Source organism: Marmota marmota, unplaced genomic scaffold (assembly GCF_001458135.2).
Source record: "Marmota marmota marmota unplaced genomic scaffold, marMar, whole genome shotgun sequence".
Taxonomy (NCBI): domain Eukaryota; kingdom Metazoa; phylum Chordata; class Mammalia; order Rodentia; family Sciuridae; genus Marmota; species Marmota marmota.
The window spans coordinates 231,578-245,138 of NW_025999949.1; the positions used below are offsets into that span (position 1 = coordinate 231,578).

The window sequence follows — 13,561 nt, forward strand, 5'->3', positions numbered from 1 at the left end:
CCGTGGAATGTCAAGAGCATGTTTGCATTAATAGTTTCCCCATGTGCCCATCAAACGTTTCTTGGGGTGAATCAGATGTACACAAGCCAGGGGTTTAAGAGTAGACTGATCAGACTGATGCACGAGGCCCAGCAAACCCAGAGGCTGAGGAGGCCCTTCTTAAGGGTCTGCAAAACCCTGTGTACTGAATACAGTAAACACATGTGCTGTTCACAAGAATTTTCTTGGATTAGTAAGTCTTTTTAAAGAATTAACTATTCAGAATTATTGTGTTTTTGATAAAATGACTGGCTCAAGAAATTTTTTCCTTTTGGATTGTTGGACATTAAGTTACCAATAAATTTTTTTTTCTTAAAATCCAAACAGCAACAACAAAAACACATCTTAATACAATTATTGTGCTGCTGAGTAAAAGAAAAATCTAAGTAGAGTTTGAGATTTTTGAGTTGGAGGAATTGTAACATTGTATGTCAAAACCTTAGCCTGACTCATGGTGTGGTGGTGTATGGGACTGCCATCCTTTTTTTTTTTTCTTCCTTCTTCTTCCTTTGAGTACCAGGGATTGAACTCAGGGGTACTTGTCCACTGAGCCACATCCCAGCCCTATTTTGTACTTTATTTAGAGACAGGGTCTCATTAAATTGCTTAGCACCTTGCTTTTGCTGAGGCTGGCTCTGAACATATGCTCCTCCTGTCTCAGCCTCCTTAGCTGCTGGGATTACAGGCATGTGCTACTGCCCTTGGTGGGACTTTCATTTTGTAGAACCACATTAGAGAAGATGATACCCATATTGCATGTACTTGGTTTGTTATGCTTTTGGCTGTATGGGTTTTTTTTTCCCCCTCTTGTAGAAATTATGTAGAAACTGGGTTCTTAGAGAAAAAAGAACCATGAGTAAGATACCAGTTGGTATGGAGTAAAAAGTTTTATTTAGGCTTACTTATAAGTTTAAAATTTTTTATCAAGCCTGGGCATGGTGGTGCATGCCTGTCATCCCAGTGACTCGGGAACCTGAGGCAAGAGGACTGAACGTTCAAGGCCAGCCTCAGCAATTTAGTGAGACCATGTCTTAATATGAAAAGGACTGGGGATGTAACTCAGAGGTAAAGCACCCCTGTGTTCAACTTCCCAGTGCCAAAAAATAAATAATAATAAAAAAAAAAATCGGTTGTATTTTTCAGCTGGGTGCTCCCAGTTCTGCTCTCTTCAGAAAGTCTTCTAGCTGGACATTGGTTTGTGCTCATTAGGATTTGGACCCCTGTGACTGTTCCTGGTGTGCTGGCAAAGGTGTTAAGGAATTGCTTACAGATGGTTGTTGGTTGGTCCTCATTCTCTCAGCCATTCTATATTAGCTTGCCCTGTGTTTTTTTTTTTTTTGGTGGTGGTGGTGGGTGTACCAGAGATTGTACTCAAGGGCAATCCGCCACTGAACCACATCTCCAGTCCTGTTTTGTAGTTTATTTAGAGACAGGGTATCACTGAGTTGCTCAGTGTCTCACTTCTGCTAGGGCTGGCTTTGAACTCTCGATCCTCCTGCCTCAGCCTCCTGAGCTGGTAGTGGCACCCCCTCCCCTACAGAAAAATCTTAATTAAGCATCTCCAGAAATCTTCACCATAATTGATCTTAGGACTATCAGAAAAAGGATCTCTGCAAATGAGTTCATTGTAGTTATGCTTCCTATTTCCTGTTGCTCATGTCTTACAATAATTAAATTTGGCCAAGGGCCTGAAAGAGATTAGCATTCCAGGTTCTGAACACCCTCTAGTAGTTTTTCAAACATTTATGGACTATCTAGTATAGTAACAATAGTTTGTAAAAGTTTTCAAGTGGGAAGTGTGTTTGCAAATGGGAAATGTGATAAGGAAGAGAGATTCTCAAAGCCTCTGGCTTTGGGCTGAGCTTCACAGAGATGTTTACATTTCAAAGTTAAGAGAAGATGTTTCTAGTTACTAATTGGGCTCCATGGTAACAGCTGGCAGGGGGAGGGAAGAAAGGGGGAAAGAAGCTCTCCCCTCTCAGTGCTGTCCTTGAAGTGTTAACTTGCCTAGAACAGTAAAAGAAAGAACTGCTTTTGTATGAATTTCTGAGGCCCTCCCCAACAAACTCTGGGTATAAAGTTCTGAAACTGCCTGGACTCTGGGTTCAGGGGATTGATTGATTGATTACAGTGAAAGCTTTGCCTTCCGAACCTGGCTGCAGCCAAATAAATCTGTTTCCTGCTGTCTTGCCTCATTTGTCTCTCCCCCGACCACCACAAGCTGATGGGATAACAGATGTGAGCCTCTGTACCCAGCTAGCTTGCCATTTTTAAGATGAGGAAATGGAGTTGCTGGTAATGTCACTGTGTTCCCCAACTTCCCAGTGACCTTTTTCTTTGTCATTTTTAAAGATTTGTGTTTCTGGGAAAGGGAGATTTACCTTCTCCTAACTCCATCATATTGGAAGTCCTCTCCAAAATATTTGACTAGATCACCAACTGAAGTCTCAGCTTTCTAATAGTACTTTCTAAATAAAGATTTTTATAAAAAGAAAGTATTATTATTATTTTTAATATCTTTTTTAGTTGTTGATGGACCTTTATTTTATTATATGTGGTGCTGAGAATCGAACCCAGTGCCTTACACGTGCGAGGCAGATGCTGAGTCAAAACTCCAGCTCAGGAAGGTATTATTTTCAAAAAGAATTCTTAATTATAACTATAATTCCTTAGTATCATAAATAAGAATTAAGCCCCCAGATTTCCACATATTTCTCATAATGTCATAATTTTCTAGCAGACTATTAGAGACAGGATCTATGGGTCAGTATGTAGTAGTGGAGACTCTTAAATTTTTGTATAAGAAATGAGTTTGCCCCATAGTCTAGATTTTTTCTTACTACATACCAGGTGTTTCCTGACAATTTTCAGTTGGATCTGGAGGCTTTCCATGTTTGGGATTTGTTACTTTTGGAGTTTTTTTGCAAGACTACTTATTGCTGATAATTTGTTCTTGCATCAAGAGGCAATATAATATGATATAATATAATATAATATAATATAAATAATATAATATCTGGTTGGCATCTTTTGGGTATGTAAGCGAACCTATAGGCTTACTTCCTGGTACTCTGGTTCATCGAGGTTATAATATGGTAGTGCTCCTATCTTTCCTTTTTCCTTCACTAACTAGAATTTTTTAAAAAATTTATTTCACATTTGTAGGACAATGTTTTTTATAACTTTATTTTATTTCTATGTGGTGCTGAGGATCAAACCCAGTGCCTCACACATGCCAGGTGAGCACGCTACTGCTTAAGCCACATTCCCCAGTCCCCTAGAATATTTTATAAAGAGAAACTTTTTCCTTCATGTGCTGTTTGGCTACCCATTAGTACTTGTGATATGAATTGTTCTTTTCATTTATCAGTTTTCAAAATTAGTTAGTCTGTCATTCTCTAGTAGTGACCAGTGAGGTTATTTTTAGTAATAAATAATTGATGAAAAACTGGAGATGTCCAGTTGGAAAATATAGTTAGTTTTATAAATTTTATGAATAAGCCTAAATGAAACTTGTCGTCCCCCCCCCCTCCCCGCTTCCTCCCTCTACCTCCCTCCCTCCCTCCCTACATCTCTCTCTTTCTCATCTTTCAAAGGGCAAAAAATTAAAACTTTCTCTACACAGCTATTATTTTTCTTCTCCAGACCTGGAATCAGCCATTTCTCAGGAGTCTTGCTTCCTTTTGATGGGAGATAATATCTAGAGACTATAATCTGGACTTTTAGGGTTGGAGGACACTTTTTTTTCTTTTAGCCAAGTACTGCTTGTTTAAAGACTGGCCAAAGCTAAAGGAGTTGATGTTAGCATCCTAATTGAAACAAATCGAATGTACAGAGACCCTTTTTGTTGGTTGGAATGATCTAGTTCTGCTATTTTCCCTTGTCTCATACCTACGTTAGGTATATGTACACTTAATAATGTATGTTTCTCCTTTGTCCCTATCTTTATAGGGAAGCCACATTGACTTACTAACATGTCGTGCCTGGCTTTCACTTCCTTCCAGATACTATACCAGATGGCTCTTCTCCCAGGCTAAGTAGATTCATGTTGACCTCTGTGGAACGATACTGGGACTCTTGTTGGTAGAAAATAAATGTGCTTTTTATCCTTCTCTAAAACAGTACACATGTTATTATCCAGATATGTACTTTCCCAAATTCGGCTCAGAGGGAGGATAAATCAGAGTTATTAGATATTAGAGATGATTCCCAGTGTTAATCTCTCCTCCAGTGTTCAAACCAAAGCAAAGCAAAAACCTTGAAGGGGATTCCTGGGGGTCGCAAACTCTGAATTTATGATGCCTTAGGGTTGGAGATATTTTTTTTCCCAACAGCACTCTTAAGCCATGAAAATAGTTACTTTTTTTTTTTTTTTTAATGTCTAAATGACTTAACAGTAGTCAGTGCAGTGTTTAAGAAGTATTGCTGTATTTCCTTTAAAAGTTTAAAATATCCTAAAGTGCCCCTTTGAGTCAGCTTTCTGGGGCCCCAGCAGTGTTTGTGCCTTGGGAGATGTACCCTCTTTCATTGAAATCACATGGTAGATACATTTCACGTAATCTGCAATCCAGCTGTAGCCCTAAGAGGAAAAATACTTTACATGCAGGTTTTCTTTTACATTAAACTGTATGTAAATCAAGGTCTTAAAAACAATTTTAATCTATGCAACCTTGTGTTTCTAATACTAAGACTTAGGCCATGGTAATCCCCAATATTTTGTTAAACCCAAACATAAGGAATTTGCTGGGCACAGTGGCACCTACTATAATCTGCAGCTTCGGAGGCTGAGACAGCAGGATCATAAGTTTGAGGCTTGCCTCAGAAACTTAGAGAGGCCCTAAGCAACTGAGCGAAACCCTGTCTAAAAAACACAAAGGGCTGGCGTTATAGGTTCCCAAGATTGTAAACCTCTGAGCCACAACCCCAGCGCCATGTAATTCTTTCATCTTGAATTGGAATTTCAGACACCATTTTGGCTAAATATTAATTTCACTGCTTTTTATTTTGGGGGATTGAACCCAGGGGCACTTAACCACTGAGCTACACTCTCACTGAAGCCGAGAGAGCAGGTGGTAGGCTAACAACGGAGTTAAGGTGGTTGGAGATTAGGTCCAAGGCAGTAAGTAGTAGGGGACTTGAAATCAGTGGCATTTGCTAGTTTGCATTGGGTGTTTGTTAGTTTTTGCTTTTTAGCACAGTGGGAAGGAGAGGAACGTGACTCAGGGTTTTGTGTCATAATCCTGAAAGACACAGTCCCAAACACCATAATCCCAAATGTTAAAATCCTCAAAGATCAGAATCTGTAAAGCTTAAAATCCCTAAAGATAAAAATTATGAAAATATAATTCTGGAAAAAAAATTTAAAATTTTCTGAAGAATTTTAAATGGCAATTTACTTAAAAAAACTGATAGAACATTTCATAGGCTACTTTACACAATAAAATAGGCAATAATAACATTTTTGCAAACACAGAGGTACACTAGTCACAGAGGTGTCACTTTAATGAATAGATGAATTGTATTTTAAAAAGTCAAAATGCAAAATGTATAAATGATGAATATCACTGTGGTTGGTAATTGTGCATACAACTTTATGGTCATTTGAAATATCATGATGGAAACATAAGTCCTTTGAGATCAATTAAAAACTACCATGGGGGCTGGTGTTGTTGCCCAGTGGTAGAGCACTCACCTAGCACGTGTGAGGCCCTGGGTTTGATCCTCAGCACCTCATAAAAATAAATAAATAAAGGTATTGTGTCCAACTACAACTAAAAAATAAATATTAAAAACCACCATGGGTTACCACTGCATATGCAGTTGCCCAAAGAGTTGAGGTCCTGAGAGATTTTATCTTTATCAAACACAGATGTACTGAGGAAGTTTGGATATTTTTACATGCACCCACAATGCTTAGGCACAAAATCAGCATTGGGGCAATGTTCTTTTGTGGAGTCAATCTTGCAAAAAATGCATAAAAGGAATCAGAACTCTTTTAACACATTTATATCTCTAATATCAGAAATGATACATAATAGTAGATTGTAAAAAATAATGTTGACAATTTAAAACTGTGGGGAACAAAACTTACAAAAACGAACTAAAAAGAAAAATTGGGCTGGGGAATGTGGCTCAGTGGTAGAGTGTTTCCCTAGCATGCATGAGACCCTCAACACCACACAAAAATAAACAAATAAAATAAAGGTATTGTGTCCATCTAAAACTAAAACAATATATTTTAAAAAAGAAAAAAGAAAATTTGACGTGTGAAAGAGTATATTACCAGGGTGGATTATGGGCAATGGCACAGAGGTGGTCCATAGAGCTGGCTGATGATCCTGATCACTGACTGTATAAAGTCTTCCATTGTGAGGAACAGACACTTTCTGTCCCCAGAGAAGACATTCGTATTCTTTTTTTTTGAGAGAGAGAGAGAGAACTTTTTAATATTTATTTTTTAGTTTTTTGTGTTTATGACACCAACATCTTTGTGTGTGGTGCTGAGGATCGAACCTGGGTCGCACGCATGTGAGGCGAGCGCGCTACCGCTTGAGCCACATCCCCAGCCCGACATTCGTATTCTTGATGTTGCTCTTTTTAAAATTCTTCTGTGATTCAATATATTGCTTTACCAGGTTTCTAGGTATTCTTTCCCCTAAAATGATCCACCTCTCCTATGTGCAATAGGAAATACACTAATTCTCCAGGATTTGGCTTTCTATTCCACGTATATAAACTTAATTATTATTTTTTAATCAATAAGAGTTATGGTTTTCAGGATTTCAGCATTTGGGATTATGATTTTTAGGGCTTTTAATTTTTTGAGATTTCAACATTTAGGATTATGGCATTTGGAATGGCATGTTTTGGGATTATGATTGCCACTGACTCAGAGGAAAGAGGTAGAAGAAAATAAAGGCTAAAAAGCAAACTAGCTATGCTAGGTAATCCTGCTTCTCCTAACCCAGTTCCTGATAGAGCAGATATGTACATGGCCTCAGATATACTTTCTGTTAATTCTAATATGATAGCATCTTGGGTGAAGCTGGACTAGATGCCCCCTGAGATTTTCTCCACTTTTATGTAGGTAGGTTCAGGGGACACTGTGTTGACATTTACTTGGCTCCTATTTCTTTCCTCTGTACAATATTCTAATATTCTTCTATCAGTAAAATACAGATTGTTTTAAAGCATCTGTTTTGCTGGAAATTATAATACACATTTGATTTCTGATTTAATTACACATACCCCAAATAAAGTCCATATTTATTTTACCGTAGGGACAGATAAGGCATTGGATTTCATTTTTTAAATTTTTTAAACATTCTAGGAAGGGTTTCTGGGAATCTATCTTAAGGAAGTAATAAAAAATGTATAAGATGTTCATGTAGCATTGCTTTTAGTAGCAATAGCATCCAGCCTAATTGTCTAATAATTGGAATGGTTTGGTTAAATAAGGGTATATCCACTTGGTAAATGTATTTATTGTTACTAAAATGATTACTGGCTGTATAATAGCAGAAGAAAGGCTTATGATGATTTAAAAAGCAGAATATAGAGGTTTCTATTATGGTGGCAGATATGAAGAAATAATAGAAACTTCCACAGTTGGTTTGTTGGGTAGGGGGAGGAGGAGATAGATGTTTCTCTGTTCTCAATAATACAAGGGAGGGAGACAGGAAGTTGGTGAGAAGAGGAAACAGGTAAAATGGGGATCTGAGGGTCTGAGTAGCCCTCCTTTTCCTGCCCAAGCCTCAGGACACAGCTGACAAAGCCAGTCATTAGAACCCCTGGCTGGAATGGTGTGTCACTAAGGAGATGTGTATGGTAGATGGCATAGCACATTCAGGCTTAGGGGGCACCGAGAGGAGGGAGTAATTGATGATTCTGATGGGGTTACTGTGGTGATAACTCACTGTGCATTCCTTCTGTTTTCTCAGCATTTAATATCTAATATTTGTATAAGTATTTAAATGTGTAAAAACATTTTCATTTTAGAATACCTTATTTTGATGTTACCTTTCTAAATATTTTACCTGTCAGAACTTTTGGACCCAATTTGAAAGATTCAAAGAACTAATTCTATATTATGAATATAATCTATAAAAATTTTTGAATAGCTTCTCTGCTGAGAATTAATGGAAATTACTTATTACTCTCCTGTAATGTCAGGAGAGGACAGATTACAGTAGTTTTTGCAGTGACTTGAAGATTAAATCAACTTTTAATCTTATTTGCCTTTAGAAATGGTTTCTGTAGGTGGGAAGAAAGTTTTTTATTAGGATTCCCCAAAATTTGTTCATGCTCTCCCTATCTCTTGGTATGTTAGGTTCATGAATACAGGATGCCACCAGAGCTTCTGTAACATTATTTTAGGAGCTGTAGATGCTATCAATGATAAGACATAGCCTAAATTCAGAAATTTGTGTGCCTTAGAATAAAAAATAGGCAGTTACATGTTTGTGTGTATTTGTTTGTTTACATGTGGAGGCTTTCAAAAAATTGGAAACAGTTATTTTAGTTCTTAAAAATAAGCCCAGACTTGCCCTTTGTGGTAAGTTCATCCCAAAAGTCAGGTGGTTATTTCATTTAATCATGGAGAGTCATGATTCACCTGTCTGCCACCTCCTTCCTCAACCTAAATAAAGGAAGCTCATATCTAAATGGGCAAATTGACATGACCAGTTTAAGATAAGCTGTTTTAGTCAGCTTTTTCTCTGCTGTGACTAAAAGACCTGACAAGAACAATTTTAGATGGGTGCTCACAGTTTCAGAGGTCTTGTTCCATAGACAGCTAGCTCAGGGCTCAAGGTGAGGCAGAGCATTGTGGCAGAAGAGTGTGGTGGAGGGAAGTAGCTCACATGATGATCAGGAAACAGAAAGAGAGAGAATAGCTAACCAAATATATACTCCAAAGATAGTCCCGAGGATCCACCTCTACCAGCTACACCCTACCAGCCTACAGTTACCACTAATTTAATTCCTATCAGGGGATTAATTTACTGATTAGGTTAAGACTTTTGTAACTGAATCATTTTGCCTCTAAGTCTTCAGCATTGTCTCACACATGAGACACCTATTATTTTAAACCATAACTCAGGCATTTAATGTAAACCCTGCCTGTTTTAAACAGATTATTGGAGACTCATGGTTGGGGTACAACAGATGATGAAAAAAGAGAAAAACCAATGTTTTGGCTACTTGTGATTAATTTAAATGGAACTTTGGAAGACTTCAGTGCCTCTTAAGAGTGGGACTAGTTTGGGGCTGTGTCCTTGCCAGCTGACATTGTCAATCTTCCAATGTCTGAATTTGGAATAATGCTTCCCCTTAGGTCAGGCAATGGTACATCTTTTCTATAAAGGGCCAGGTATAAAAGTTTTGGCATTGTGGATAATGCTTTCGGCTTCTGGACTATATGGCTTCTGTCATTCAGTGCTGCTATAGTAGTGCAAAAGCAGACATACACAATGTGTAAGCACATTTGGGTGGTTGTATCTGGTGAAATTTTATTTAAAGATGCTAAAATTTGAAACTCATGTAATTTTCACACATTGTACACATTTTTCCAACCATCAGATGATATAAAAATCATTTCCAGCTCCCAGGCCACACACAGAAAAGCAGGTGGCAGGCTACATTTGTTCTACATAGTTCATTGACTTTTAAGCTGTTTTCTAGGTAGGACAATTTGAACCATCCCAGGGAATTTATTTAGCCTGGGTAGACCCAGGTTCAGTTTCTCCACCTGCAAGAATGTTGGCAAATAGCGCCATCTAATCTTTTGGTTCTTTATAAGGATATCTTTTTTTCTGAGAAAATGTTAATTCTCCCTCATTTATTATTTGGCTTACAAATCTAGATCAAACTTGTATTTAACAGACTATAGTTTGGTTTCTGCTGGTTTCTGACATAGGGTTTCTAAAATCCTTGGAATTTCTTGGATGATTTAGGAGTATTTTTCATTTTAATTAAGCAGCCCTTAATGAGCTTCTGGTTAGCTTCAGGACAGGGGCAGTCATCAGGAAGACCAAACATTGATTAGTAACTTGAAAATTCCAGCCCCACCCTCATCCTCTGGGGAGTGCCAGAGCCTGAATTAATTATCCATCATGCCTGTGTGATGATGCCTCCATAAAAATCCCGTAGATGGGGTTTGGAGAGCTTCAGATTCGAGGAACACATCCAGGTGCACCCCCAACTCCAACTCCACCAGGATGCTTGCCCTCAGGGCTCTGGCAGACCTCAGCCTGTTTCCCTCTTCAACTGGCTCACCATCTGTCCTTTATCATGTATCTTTATAATAAGCCTGAAAATGTGTTTCCTTGAGTTTTGTAAACTGCCTAACAATTTGTGGAACTTGAGAAGAGGTCACGGACACTCCCAGTTTGAGCCAGTGCAAATAGAAATGTGGGTAACTAGGACCAACTTGCCAACTATAGCAAACGGCCTGCATCTTTGCACATAAGGTCTTTGTGACCACAGTTTCCATATATTCTTCCCTCTTGTGATGAGCATGGGCATCCTTCTCCAGTGGAGTCAGGTATCTTCAGTCCTCCTCTGTGCCACCTAGTCCATGCCTGGCTTCAGGTAGGTGCTCAGCTGTGTGTGGTTAAGGGGTAAATGACTGGAGGTGATGTTTCAACCAAATGTCACTTTGGATTTTAGTTATGGCTCTGTGCCCACAACTCTTACAGACTTGTAGCCTCCAGGAAAAGTGGGATCCCTTTTGTTTTTCTTATTATTCAGTTACTTTGGGGAATTGGGTTTAGAGTCATGGATTCCGTAGTCTTACCAGGTTTCCTAGTATCCCGAAGCTAATGTCTTGATAGAACAGTGTGACCTTTTGAAGGTGCACTTAACAATGCTAGCCAGATGACTACTTTGCAGGGCTGGCACAAGGTTTTCCAGAAGCCTTATGTGCTATGACTCAGCATCCCATGTATGGCACTGTCTGTCACATTGCCAGGGTTCATGGTAGGTCTTTATCCATCCACCTACTTGCTTCAATGTGCCACCTACTTGCTTCAATGTGCGTGGCTCAACGGTAGCTCTTCAAGTCAGCTTCTAGCACATTTTGCAACCACTGGAGCTGAGGAAGGAAAAAGAATCTCTTTGCTAACCCTATTGAGTAAAGGGCTTACAATTTATTGTCACTTTCTTAAGGAAGATATACAGTTGAACTGGTATAGACAATACTACATGGAGTATCTTGGTGCAGTTGGAGTGTTGTTTCCCTTTATTGAGCACCCAAATGCTGAGCCTGTGTTCAGTGCATTTGTTGTTAGTTGTGTTCCCTCACTCAAAGCCTTACATCCTGTTGATGGGTAACTACCATGGGTCTTATTTTATAGATATAAAGACTGAATTTCACGTTGATTAAAAACTTACCCAGGACCCCAGGCTTCATAAATCATAAAGCTGGAGGTTGAACCCCAGTCAGATTGCACGTACCCTTTGACTATCCACTACCATATTGATTGACCACAGTCATCAGTCTACTAGTGACAGAACTCAAAATATGAACACACCTCTAATGATCAGCACTGAGAAAGGGCACAGAAATATCAGAAACTTTTTGGAGAAAAGTAATCATGACAGTTATAGTCCAAGATAGTATATAAGTAAAAAAAGTGTCTTAGGAGAGCAACACAGTGGAGGGCCATTTACAGTGTCACTCTATAATCTACAGAGAATATGAAAATGTATCATTGTAGTGCTTTTTAAATTTCCAGAATGTTTATTGTACCATGGTTGCCTAGAAAAGCAAAGAAACCAGGACTGGAATATTTCAACTCTCCATGATGAAAGTGAATTTAACTTGAGCTGTGGGCTGTTTGGACTGTGTATAGAGTGACATGAGAAAGAAAAACATGCCAGGAGAGAGAAAGTTGGGGGGAAAGGATTGGATTGGTAACAAGCGTGCTATGCTGGGAGTCATAGAAATCAGATTGGGACAGACCTGGGCTGCACGTGAAGGGCATGGTGTGAATGAGGGGAGTCGTTCCTTTCCCCGTTGCACGCATTTGCTTCCTTGGCACCTCATGGCTTCCTACTTCTCGGCTTCCTCTTGTGTTTTGGGTACTTCTGGATTGTATTTTGTGGGGGTTGGGCTTCACAGGAGGGGGGTCTTCCCTGGTAGTGGCTTCACACAGCACAGTCTCCCTGTTGGCTTTGTTAAGTGTCTGTACTGCACATGTCCAGTCCCCGATGCCCTTCCTTATGTGAAGATTTGCTTCTCTCAGAGAGTGACACATTTTCCAAGCCCCTACAGAAACTCATAGGCACATCTACCACTCATCTGGTGAAAACTCTGGAACCCTTTCTGGAAAATAAGTACATAAGACATTTATATAACTCACCCATAGTAACCTTTGGGACTGTCATCCTACCAGCTCTAGAATTCCAAATAGGCCTTTAGTGGCGGACCCATGATTTTACATTAAAAGTCCAGTTTTACCCTGGTACCTAAATATTTCCTAGTTTCCCCAGTAAATACAATGAGGCACTACATGACGACGTTTCAGTCTACAATGAACCACACAGATGCTGGTATTCCCATAGATTATATTGCCTAGGGACTGGGGTTATATAGCTCAGTGGGTGAGCGCTTGCCTCGCATGTCCACTGGGTTCAGTCCTCAGCACCACATTTAAAAAAAATGAACAAAGTAAAGACGTTGTGTCCATCTACAACTAAAAAAAATATATATTAAAAAAAAAAAGATTATATTGCCTAGTGACATTGTAGCCCACTTAGTTTAAGTACATGCTGTGAGTTCCATACAAGGACAACACATTTCTCAGAAGGTGTCTCTGTTGTTGAGGAGCATGGTTCTAGTTCTTTCCCTTGAGCATTATAATGGCTTGTGGAAAAAAAAATTTAATATTTATTTTTTAGTTTTAGGTGGACACAACCACTGAGCCACAAACCTCAGCCCCTGGCTTGTGAAATTTATGTCCAGTTGGAATTGCCTCTGGTCCAGGGAGTCAGACTTTGCACCTTTAAAACCATGATGTAGCTAAAAAAAATGAAGTTTGCTCTGGTAACACTCTGAGTCACATCAGAGTCAAAGTAACATGAATGACCTTCTTTGCTACTTGTCACCTCACTTACCAACTCAAGGAGAAGGGAATTCTGTAGGGATGGATAGTAATCTTCCTAGAGAACCCCAGGTGCCTTCCGTCCACAGCTTTTTCCATCCGTGTGGAGGGCTCACACTGTCATCACTCTGTAGTTAAGGTCATGCTGAGATAGCTTCAGGCACTCCGCTTAGGCTGGATAGTTGTATTGAATGTTGCTGGGCTGTGTTATGTCCCTGGTCACGGTTAGAAAGAAAGAATTGCGTAGCTACCGCTTGCCAGCAGTGGCTTTAGATTGACATATTCTCAGTCCTCAGAGATTATTTATTGGTCATTCATTATAAGTCATTAAATTTTTAAGCATTTAACTAAATGCCAACTTATAAAAATGTCGAAATAATTGCATTTTCACATTTTTTTTTTTTTTTTTTTTTGGGGGG

General features: G+C 39.1%; 1 protein-coding gene across 1 annotated transcript in view; it reads left to right on the plus strand.

Moving 5' to 3' along the window:
* Positions 1 to 13,561, plus strand: part of Laptm4b (lysosomal protein transmembrane 4 beta) — a 65,324-nt gene that overhangs the window by 45,988 nt on the left and 5,775 nt on the right. The gene's annotated exons all lie outside the window — the stretch shown is intronic.